At 34.0% G+C, this 12,329-nt stretch overlaps 1 protein-coding gene across 3 annotated transcripts in view; it reads right to left on the reverse strand.

Annotated features, from left to right (window-relative positions):
• Positions 1 to 12,329, reverse strand: part of LOC118197369 (ubiquitin-like protein 3) — a 245,347-nt gene that overhangs the window by 72,637 nt on the left and 160,381 nt on the right. The window lies entirely within an intron of this gene.

Consider the following 12,329-nt stretch of genomic DNA (forward strand, 5'->3'; position numbering starts at 1 on the left):
TGGTCAGCACGCTTGGCGCGTATTCTAGAGGTCCGAGGTTCGAGTCCCAGCGTGGGTACTGCTCACTTTTCATGACTCCTGCTTCCAAATAACCTAATGTCTCTACAAATTCATAAAATCTCGTTGCTGAATTCTTGGCGATACCTGTATATCAGTGGGCGCTAGGATTTTTTTTAAATCATTTTTTTATCTCTCTCTTTATCTTTTTTTTTTTTTTTTTTTTTTTTTAAAGTTTACTATGTGCAATAATTTAATAGGTTACATCTTTCCTCCATGCAGGACCAACGACTTTACAAAAGCCCTATAAATATATGACAGTTGTGTCAGGATTAGCACCCGCATGTAGACATTTAGCAAGTCCAGAAAATGCACGGCAGTTAAATTTTCAGGCAGAGTTCTCCTATCTTTACTTTATCTAACACAAGTTTCTGTCTATTCTAACAGCGATTCTTAACAGTCTTTTGATTGCTTCTTTGCTTAATTTTAAGTAGTTCCTAACAGGATACTCTTTCCCCGTACAACAACTTCCAAGCCTTTACATGTAGACTTTACGAGGCTCTTAGCCGTCTATTCGGCTGCGTTCCCGGAGCAGGGTGGAGCAGAGAGTAGATGGTTTCTGCTAGGAAGATATCACACTGTGAGGCTAAGGCCAGGTCAGTAGTGGTCTTCCTTGGTGGCGCTCACTCACTCACTCACCTGTATATCAGAAAGATGCAAGAGAAACATATTAATAGTTCAGGATATTCGGCTTGAATTTTGCTATATCATATGAATTTTGCTGTTTCATTTGAATTTTGCTATTTCATTTGAATTTTGTTATTTCATTTGAGTTTGCTCCATAAAATTCAACCAATCAGTTATTCAATATTTTTTATTGAAATTAAAGCTATAAGATCAAATTTGAAGAAAATTAACACAACTTTAATATTTAGTACGTAATTATATCTTATCGTGTTCCCCTTTATTTATTATTACAGGATATTTAAAGCACTAAATATTTAATTATGCAATTCTTTTGACCATGTATACGTGATCAAACATTAAATGTAGCAAATGAAGACAATATATTATTTGAATCGTATTTTTCTAATGTCAGACCCATTCTGTTCCTCTCATGCAGTCTGAAGTTATCTTTAACATTATGACGCTAGCAAGAGATCAGCATACATCGACGATTGCGAAGTATTCACGACAATTTACTGAAATTTTAAAATAGGAGTCAGGAAACTTAAAGGATAAATCCACGAGAAAAAGGTACTAAGGAGAAGATAGTAAATAATGACTACATACCAAGCTTTTCCAGACACCAATAAATGCATTTTTAAATAATTTCTTACAAATAGAAGTGTCTCCACATAAGCGGGTAATCTGCTCCCAGACAGCCGCAGATGCGAGATACCACGAGTAAATAATGAACGAAGTAATATATACCGCAGTGTTCATGTACATAAACCCGGCAAAGTTTAACTCATAAACTGTTTAGAGTAAGACATTATGAACATTAACTAAAGCTACATAAAGTGCATTTGTCTGCTACACTGCACAGTTCCATGTTCTCATTGTGACTGCACCATCACGGATCTACGATACTATCTCTCTCCTCTAATATGTCTACCATCCTCGCCAGAATCATATACCTAGATCTTTTCTTTACCTTTGTCACCAATGGGTTCCTCTGCAGATTTCCCTGATGAACTCTTCAGGTGGATGTGCTACGTTGAAATAGTTGCGGGCGCAAGAAAAGACGCCGGTTCGCAGCGTCATCTCTTATTTTTCAAAATAAATATCGCAGTATAAAATTAAAAATTTACACTGCACTTTCAGCAACCTTCTTAAGCAAAGAATTGAGAAAATTTATCTTAATTCTCAAGAGATGATAGAGAAAATACTGCGAAACGTAAAATAGTACAGCCGTTCTCGCTTGCCACGAAATGTGACATTCATAAGTCGCTTATATCTCTAATTTTTAAAAATTCGTTTTGGGTGGTAAACTACTCATAACCGAAATTGCGGATATTGAAATCAACAAGTACGATTGTAAATGTTAAAGAAATAAGTAACAAGTTTAACCAGAGGACAAGGTTTCCTACTCCACGGCATCATTACCATTAGGTTTACTAGACTAGATGTACCATTAGGTTTACACACTAGATGTATACCGGTAACATCCGCTTCTTTGTTAGGGATCAGATTAAGCCAACTCTTAAAATTTCGTTCTATTTTCAATATTCGTTTCGCTTCATTCGACAACTCGTGAGTTAACAATTTCACAATTTATGCATCATAATTAGGTTATAGGTAATCACTATTTTTTGAAATATGAAAAGTTGTTTATTAAGTTAACGCTCACATGATTCAAAATTTATGCAGTTAAAGGAATATTTACTAATTTGGGAAAAAGAGCAGCTTTACCAGTTTCGGTTGGGATCGAAACGGCAGTCTCAACAACAACACACCATCTTTAAAACTGTTTTATTTTCATATTATTTTCTTTCACTTAGAAATTTCTCATTTCGAAGAGAACTAATATTGTACATAAAGACGCTTTTAAAGAAATCAATCTAAACAATCATTAAATTTAATCAGTTATGAGAATCACTGCACAACATGAAGATCAATGCTTCGATGGGATAGACCCAAAAGATTTGCGTTTGCTACAGATATGCTTCATGAGGTCGACAATGATAACCGATTTCTGCAGAAGATTTTGTTTAGCGATGAGGCGACATTCCCTGTTAGTGGACATGTTCATCGCCATAACATCCGAATATGGGCATCTGAAAATCCTCATGCCCATGTACAGTACGAACGTAACAGCCCTAAAGTGAACGTGTGGTGTGGCCTGATGCATGCTAAAGTGATAGGACCATTTTTCTTTGAGGAGTACACTGACGGCATGAATGGAGCCCACATCAAACTGCACTGAATACGTATGAAACATTAAGAGGTTTTCTTTTGTTTGGTGAAGATTCCACATTCCTATCTTGTTTTATTGCTTTTCTGTGACCGAACAAAAGTGCACCATGACTTTACGGACGCACTAAATCTAATCCTATCCGATTGACAAAGAGCGTACTAGAAAATTTATAAAATAAGTTTATTGATCAATGATTCCTGTTAAGTTTTATGTCAGAGATACTATTAATTAACTATAAAAATTTTAAAGTTTGGAAGAAATTTTCTTCAGTTGATAATCGAATCCTGATTTATTAATGCTGTCGAAGCTATCCAAGAAAATGACTATTTCATATTCTAGCGAAACAGTAGAATCTAATCTTAGTGTCACCTGAATGGTGCAATACATTTTCTAATTATAACTTTAAGACGATATTCTAATCATAACGTCACCTGAAATAACAATAAACATTTCTTAAGTTGCTTCACATATGATGACTTTCAGCAGGCTAAATTATAAACTTCAGAATGACGCAGAAACGTAGCCTGCTATGTAATCGAAATCTTAACACCTAATTCGTGATCATGCCTTGAAGAGGCCAGGTATCAAGGCATGATCCTGAATTCACACGTTCATTCGCAATATATGCTTACCGGAAAGGAATGCTCAGAATTTTTTTCGGTCTAGCATACTACACATTTATGTTACATATGATGCCAAGCCATGACAATTCCTTATTTTTTGATAATCAAAAGCACTACGTATGGTTCCATAAATAATGCAGGGAAAAAATTTAGCATTTTTATTGATTCATATCATTCACGACGTCACCTATGACCGGCCATTTAAGATATGTTTGTTTAATTAAGACACAATAACACGCCGAAAAAATACTAATTCAGAAGTCAAACAACAAAAATCAGCGTTATATTTTCAAATTTTCACAGGACTAGTTTCGATGGTTTTACCGAACCACCATCCTCAGCTGCAAAAGCGCAAATGAATGCATTTTTTTCATTTGCGCTTTTGCAGCTGAGGATGGTGGTTCGGTAAAACCATCGAAACTAGTCCTGTGAAAATTTGAAAATATAACGCTGATTTTTGTTGTTTGAGTATATGTTTGTTTCTTAAGTTTATTATAGCATAGCACATGGGGGTTAATGAAGGGAGGGAGGAATACTTTTGTGGAGTCTTTCAAAGAATGCCTTAGTTTCTCTGGGAAGAGCCAAACATAAAATCTTGAGCAGCCGAAGAAGAAAACTCTCAATGTCAAAACAGCAATAAAACTTTAAATCGACTGATTAGTCATACATTTTTTCTCAAAAGAACAGCTTCTATTTAGTAGTCCTGCACGGGCTACTGGTTCCGCAAACAGATACAATTATATGAAATATAAATTTAAATAAGAGAAAAATAGTAGTTCCAGTTTACCAAGGATGGTTCTTATTGTTTAGAATAAGTTTATAAATTGAAGCACAAAAGTTCGTATAAATGGCATCAGCTATTTCAATCAAAAACCCACTCAGCCAATACACAAGAGAAAAAATTCTTTTCGAAACACATTATGTATTCAAAAATATGAAACCACTTATCCATGTTGTCAAATTCTAATATGTCAAGTAAAATAAGCGAAAAAGCCTGATTTTTATAACGAGTTTGAATTTATGAGCTTCCATGCACATAAATCTCCTCCTTTTAATTTTTTTGAAATTTTGCTAAGTAATAGTCCTGCGAATTATTTCAGTTGCCAACTCTGTAGTTTCCCCCTTGGTATAGAAAATTAACTTATACGTGAATTTATACCTTATATGACCACCAGCAGTATTTATAACATTAAGAGTGAAACTGAAGGATTAAGTCAATAATTTCACCAATATCAGCATCAATTCTAAAAGTGTCAACTTTATGAGCACTAAAACGAATCATTGGTCGATTAACTAATTAAACATACTGCTGTATGCATAAATCCAGAAATACTGAATTGTCATTCTCCGATATAGGTTGTTTAGTAACTTTTACTGAAAAGATTCATAATTCAGACTAAAAACTAGGAAATTTAAAATTTTTATCACGCATTTCATTATTTTATCTGCCGTCTAGTATTTATCAATATTCAAGAGTACACCCCTATTGTACTTTTACAGTAAACTACTAAGAGATTAAAAAATATATAAAAGAAAAATCTTATACAAGAGAAAATATATTTATCGCATTGTTGTGACTTATTTCAGTTGTCTGACAGTAACATGAGAGCAAACCCACGAAATTCATCGTGACAAGCAGCGCAAAATTGCGCCCGTCGTTGACAAGAGCCTTGAGCACCATACAGGTGAGAGTAGGACCTTGCTCAGTTGCGCCCTCAAGTTTTGATGGAGAGCAACCCCGGGAGGACGAGTCCGAGGGCCTCCCACCAATTTCTCGAGAGGACTTTCAGCTTGCCGCATATTTGGAATGTTCCCATGTCGCACAAATACAAACATCCATAACATCCACGCCTTCTCCGTGATTCGAACCCGGGACCTTCAGTACGGCAATCAGAAGAACTAACCACTATCCCGGTTGAGCGGCTTATTACATTGATTGTATTTATCAATATTATAAGTTTAAATTATTTTTAACGATGAATTATCACTTATGTGTCACTAGCTAGATCTATATTTTGAAGGATAGAAAAAAATGTTGTAGAAGACATAAGGATTAATAGCAATACAAATCCAAAATGAAAACGAAATGTGAAATAAAAAAATCTTTTACAAATACAAAATTTAATGTATTGTCATGAAGCAGAGCCAATATTTATATTTTATAGTTATAAAAGGTAAATATAATCCATAAGCTATTTTTGCTGTAAACTCTCCTATAAAAATAATCAAAACATTTCTAAGGCGTAACATACATTGGGTTTTACGGTAGGGACTGAGAAATTGTAGCTTTGAAAATGTCTGCAGTAGCATTGAAAATTGAATTTCAAACTTGTAGCATTGAAAATGTCTGTAGTACGTATCAAGCAGTTTAATCTTCTCTTCGTGACTTTCTGCTATTTCTGGAGAGAAATTTCAACGAAATTAGATGCAATTTCGATAAGATTTACTGTGTTAATAAGCATGTGTTTAACTCATCTCTCTATACTAGGAACAGGAAGTGGTTACGAAATCGATTGTTTGGATATTTATCAAGCTACCATAAATCTCCTAATAAATCACTAACATGCTGTTATGAATTTTGTATTTGGTTGGATATTTTTAGTAGAATTATAATTAAAATTGTTTTATTTCCCCGTGCAATGCGGCGCGTGATAAATTTCAAGAGAAAGCTACGCCGGAAAAGTAAAAATAACAAAAACATGTGTATTTAACATTGAATAAAAGTTTATGTTGGTAATTTACATTTAATTTGAATAAATGTAATTGACTACTATGTTAGCTGTAACCGTAATTCTAATCTTTTTGCTTTCCAGAAATTGCTAGAACTATCGTGTGCAGCTGATTTAAAGAGCTATAAAAAGCCAGAGAGAGAACATCTCAGTTCAGCAATTTAGTTAGCTGCTGTTAACTGTTGTTGATCGGATTAGCTTTCTCGGCGCTGTGGATTGCGTTCTATTTAACGTTTAGTAGCTTAAAGTATAGCTATTGATTAAATTGCGTGATATTGTACGAATATCTCTGAGGAAAAATAAAGCGTTCTGTTTTATTTCTTTTGATAAGAATAAATCTTATTAACCTTTTATTGGACTTGTGCATTCAATCTATTACGAACCCGTACGGATGCAACAATATTTACTGAAAGAAATTCCGTGCATACTCAGATGTATTCAAAATTCAGACTCACCCGCTCTCAACTACATATTTTCCATTTGTTTAGATATTAAAGGATTAATGTAATATACTAAAGATATTTTTAAGGGTGGTAACACACACATATTCTACAAACCATAGTTCATATAAAAATAAAATTAATAAATTCTTAGTCTAAATTTGTACAAAATGAATTAATTGAAAATAATGATTTACCAAGCTCATTATTTTGTAAAGACCTTATTTAGTACTAATCAATTATTTTTATTTAAGAAACATTCCTTTCCCTTCTGATTTCAGTTTCCTGCCAGAATGCAAATTTAAATGACGTAGATGCAAAATCTCAAAGAGTTTGGAAATAGTATTTAAGTAGCAGAATTGAAGAGCTGGTTATAAGGAGAGCGGGATAACGTCAAGAATGAGTTTACGCCGCGAGCGAGACTTATGCCGCGTGTTTGTAAGTAGCTCTGTAGCTGAATATTTGTGCTATTTTAGACTCGGCTGATTTAGATTGAAGTAGGAGCCAGCCGTGTAGGTGAAATTTATTCATTCTGATTGTATATACTATTTTGTGTTACTTCGCCACAAGTAGTCGTTAGTTTGCTTGGGAGCACCGAGTATGTGCATGTTCTGTTCAGTTTAGTTAAAATAAAAAGGTTGTTATAATCTTTATCGGCAGTTATCTATTTCTCGAGATATAACGAGAATTCACTATCTCGTCTTCAATAGCGTCTACATTTTATGTTCTCTAAATGAATAAGACTACAACTTTTATCAAAGGGCAAAAGAAAAAAAAAAAAAAAAAAAAAAGAAAGAGAAAACAAACAAAAACATACCTCCATCCTTCGAGAAGATATGATGACAGTTAGGATATTGATGGATATTATTATAATACAAGAAGCTTCGATAAAAGACGGTAAAATAATGATTAATTTAACAAATAGGAGAAAAATACTGGCAATAGATTATGCCTCAAATACACGGTTATTGAGAATAAAATTCGTAAAAAAGGTTAAACTACATATGGCCAACTCTTTAATTCAGGTAGGAAAAATGCTGATTCTACTGCAGTCTATGATAAAGGTATACCGTATCATCTTATCTAGTTATTTAAAAATTACAGTTAGCCATCTTATCTGGTTATTTAAAAATCAATTATAGCCTAAAAATTGCTAAATCTTGTACTTATGGTCTATTGGAATAAAATTACACAACAACTGCTGCGTTGTGATTAATTAACGAACTGCTGCGTTGTGATTAATTAAAGTTTAATATAATTTAAATAAAAGTCAATTTTACTTACCACATTACTTCAATTTGTGGTTTACAGAACAGAAACTGCTTCAAATAAATCAAATGTGAAATTACAGAGCCCTAGTTTAATAAATCAGTTTTCTTACTGTAAACGTTTCGAACTAAACTATACCTGACTGTCTACCGTATATGACAGAATTTATAACTTAGCATGCACTTTTCATCCAGGGTTCCAGGTAATGGACAAACAACTTCAGATGGCAACGAGGGTACGGAATAGAAGTAGTCACACCAATAATTCAATTCAATACGAGGTAACTCAATCACTTATTAGTGACAATTAACATACAGTAATTACATCTGTCCTTCATCTCTTCTTCGCACTGTATAATTTGAGTCTTCTTCTGAGTTAAGGTTTTCTGTTTAAGAAATTAGAAAACACAGAAGAAGCAAAAATTTTAAAAATAAATTAGGAACTTACAAATAAGCATCAAAAACTTATTCATAAAATATTACGAAAACTATTTTAATGAATTTGTATTCAACACTGACTGAGATGAATATTTACGCTGATTACGAAGATCATGCACGTTCATTTTCTCAGCCTAGACTCATAAGTCGAATCTTCGCACTTTCGTAATCTAGAAGATGAAATTTGAGCTATTAAATTAGATAAGCACACTTAATTTTTATATAGAGATGACAGGCATTCAGATATTTAGTTTAGTTCCTAGAAAAAGTAACTGAATATTCAGGCAGTTTTAGAATCAGTTATATTTTACGTCCGTTTGAAGTCAATGATTTCGAAACCATTTTTGAATAAAGGTTTAGAGAACAATCTAAAAGTTCATTGCATATTACAAATAAACAACTAGCGCAAAACTCAGGATCACATTTAGGAACTGTATACACGAGAGGAAGTGACCAGTTAATTATGAAATAAAGCTTTCGGAAGTTACGCGGCAATGTCGCTCGTAAGATTCCTTTAGTGTCTTAAAATAGAGAGAAGGGATGAAGATTTTGTTAAGCGAAACTGGAGGAAAAAAAAAGATAACGAGGCTACTAAAAAGGATGTTGTCCTCCGTCCAGGGATAGCCATATGTTCTTTATGTGCTTTCTGGATATATCTTAAAATAAGCATCCGAGAGCGGGCATTTAAAATGATAGAACGGTTATGAAAATGAAAATACTACATCATAAATTTCGGTGCCTATTACAGGATGCAGTCCGTAGGTTATTTATTATAGTAAAGTATATGACGCAGTCAATCCCTTATGTTCAAAGAAAAAACATTACAAATGAGAAACAATTTTGTGGGAAAATATTTTGGTCATTTCTTCTGGACACAAATATACTGGTAAAGCATCAATAATGACGAGCAAAGAACTGACTTATATTTATAATTTTCTCATTTTCAGAATAGTTGTTGATAAATTAACAATACATTTCAGCAATATTCTACACAGTAAAAGAATCATGAATAATTCTAGATTTAATTTCTTAAAAATAGAATCCCTTATGACGTTCTCAGCTTTCACACCGAGCACTTACAGAATACCTCTTGGTGCTAAATCAAAGGTTCTTTTACATTAGCAAGATATCAAACATGATCAAGTGTATGCTTGTTTGTTTTAATCGATTTTGGCAAAGCACGCAAAAACTATCTGTCAAAGGAGGGTTACATGATCGAGTGGATAAAGCTATTGAAAGCTGATAGTTCCTCTGTGGGATCAGTCTGTGCTAAATCGACAGATTTATGGTTTCTCCACATAGAGACTGAATATAGGTATATCAAGGCCTACGGGTTTTTTGGGATTTCATTCACGTTAACTAATTTTCATTACACATGGGAGCACTCTAAATATGCGGCGAGTCGAAGTTATTCACGTTAACTTTCGACAGGTTGTTGGTAGGGAAAGAGGGGTGGGAGACCCTCGGACCCGTCCCCCCCGGGGTGCTCTCCATCAACATTGGGGGCGGTACTGAGCTAAATCGCACTGTCACCTGTAAGGTGATCAAAGCAGTTGCCAACGACAGGCGTAAACTTACGCTCCTTACCACGAGGAATTTCTGGGCTTGGTTTGACTATAGGTCAGACAAGTGAGCTTTAGCAACAACGACAACAATTTTCGTTACATCCTTTTCATAGAATAGCTTCCCTGCGGTACATAAACAATATGAGTTCTTTCAAAATTGAGAAATCGTATTCCATCGATTAAAATTTCAGTCTTTTAAGATAATTTGCAACGATGATAACGATATGGATTACTTGGAGTAGAGGAAACTGTTCAATCAGGCCACAGCTGATAGGGGTCGGGTTACTTGCACGTGTTCCTTAAATGGAGAAGGTGGGGAGAATTTTCGGCTAAAAATCCCCTATTTTCTTTTTCGGCTCAAAGTCCAAGGATGAAAGTGGACATCACCAATAACGATAGTGTGATTAAGTCCTTTCCTGTTTTTATGAGAATGATGTGACAGTTTGATGTTTTAAAAATCGTACACAGCCAAAATGTACTGGAAGCTTCAAACAACAGCAACATATACAATTTGAAAAGGATTCAATATTATAGCAATAAATATTCACGAATTATCGGTGTCACAGTAAACGCTAACAGCCTACCACGAAAGTCAGAACACCAACGAAGAAGAAATAAACAAATGATATATGTAGTCTGAATCGTATTTTACTTAGGAGAGTTATATCAAAATAAAATGTATCAAAAGAAGGACTAATGAAACAGGGAAAGGTCCATTCAGGACGTGAAAGGAAATACTTGTTTGAAGGTCTTCGGAATTAAAAAAAAAAAAAAAAAAAAAAAAAAAAAAACTTTCTTTATCGTTCTACGGTAGTTTTTTATTTGTGCGAACTTTAATGGTAGCCATCCTTGATATCTAATGGTACAGTCACATTTTTAATAAAATAAAGAGACTAAGTGTCAAATGACTGGTCAGCTGTCTTTCTCCGAACTGCAGTACTCTTCTTAAAGAAAACGTGACTGCTACATAATATAGTACTAAAGTTTTTGTAATTTATAAAGTTCAAGAATAACGGAAATTAAAACTATTTTTAAAACGTCTTTGAAAGAAACATTTGCGGTGCTAACTACAAGACGACCGAGTTTTGATAGCGACTGTAATACGTTTAAAAGAATTACCACAGACTGTCGCCTCTCCTTTATATGAAAAATATAACATACTTAGCCTTTTCAGAAAACTGCGTTTTCTCAGTACGTAGAGTTCGAAGCGAGTCTTTCCCCATCTTTTCGGATTGCTTTTGCAACAAGCAAGAAAAAGAAACCATAGAATACTCCGTGATTCAGTAACTTTGTAGAGACATTAGGTGTAAGTTTTTTTTTTTTTTTTTTTTTTTTTTTTTTTTTTTTTTTTTTTTAAAGCAGGAGAGATGAAAAATCAGCAACGCCTTCGCCGGGACGCGAACCACGGACCTCTCGAATACGCGTCGAGCGTGCTGACCACCACACTACAAAGGCATGCTAAAATGGTGGAAGCCTTATAACTTAATTATCATAATAATTTCAAACATATTTTTTTTTCCAATTTAGGCATTAGAATAATTACAGTTGACAAACATATAAACTAATATTATCAATAGCAGTTAAAAAATGGGAAATCAATTTCACTGATTATAGTTATTACATAAGAAATGAAAAGAAATTACAACTCAATAAATTACTGCGAGAAATTTATGTCGTGTTTATGTAAGTATGTGAGATAAAATGTGTAACTCAAAATTATTAACTTTAATTTTGCAAAAGTACTTTTTGGTTCACATTTTAATTTTTTGGCTATCTCCCTTTTTTATTCTAAATTGCATATAATAATTTTTCTGGACTGCGCCTTTACATTTCATGCTTGCTTATATAATCCTCCTGCATCGCAGCAGCTCATATCCAGTCGCAGACCCAGAATTTAAACAAAGCAATAAAGTTTATAAATATCACTGCTACTAACGCGAATCCCCTTTTCCTGCTTTCAATAAAATTATACAGCTACAACAACAATCAACCATTTACAATACAAAGTTTCAATACTACACTGACGGTTTAGGCCAAGATAATGGAATTGGATGTGCCTTTGTTCGGTACACTAATAAACAAGAACGAAAATCATAACTTTCACTCAGGAACAGCATCTTCCAGGCAGAAGCGCACTAACTAGCAATGGCAATAACTCATGCAAAAAAACAGGAGACGCTACAACGCCAGTTTTTACAACGACAGCTACTTAGTGCTACATGCCATTCTAAACTTCTACATTTCTCATATTAACAGTAATATTCAAAGCGACTTACGGCGCTCCAAACACCTTAATTTCCACCTCCACTGGATAAAGACACACGTCGAAAATAAGAAAATGAGCGAGCA

This window comes from Stegodyphus dumicola, chromosome X1 (assembly GCF_044657685.1).
Source record: "Stegodyphus dumicola isolate Sdum_Otavi_A_Nest chromosome X1, ASM4465768v1".
NCBI classification, from domain to species: Eukaryota; Metazoa; Arthropoda; class Arachnida; order Araneae; family Eresidae; genus Stegodyphus; species Stegodyphus dumicola.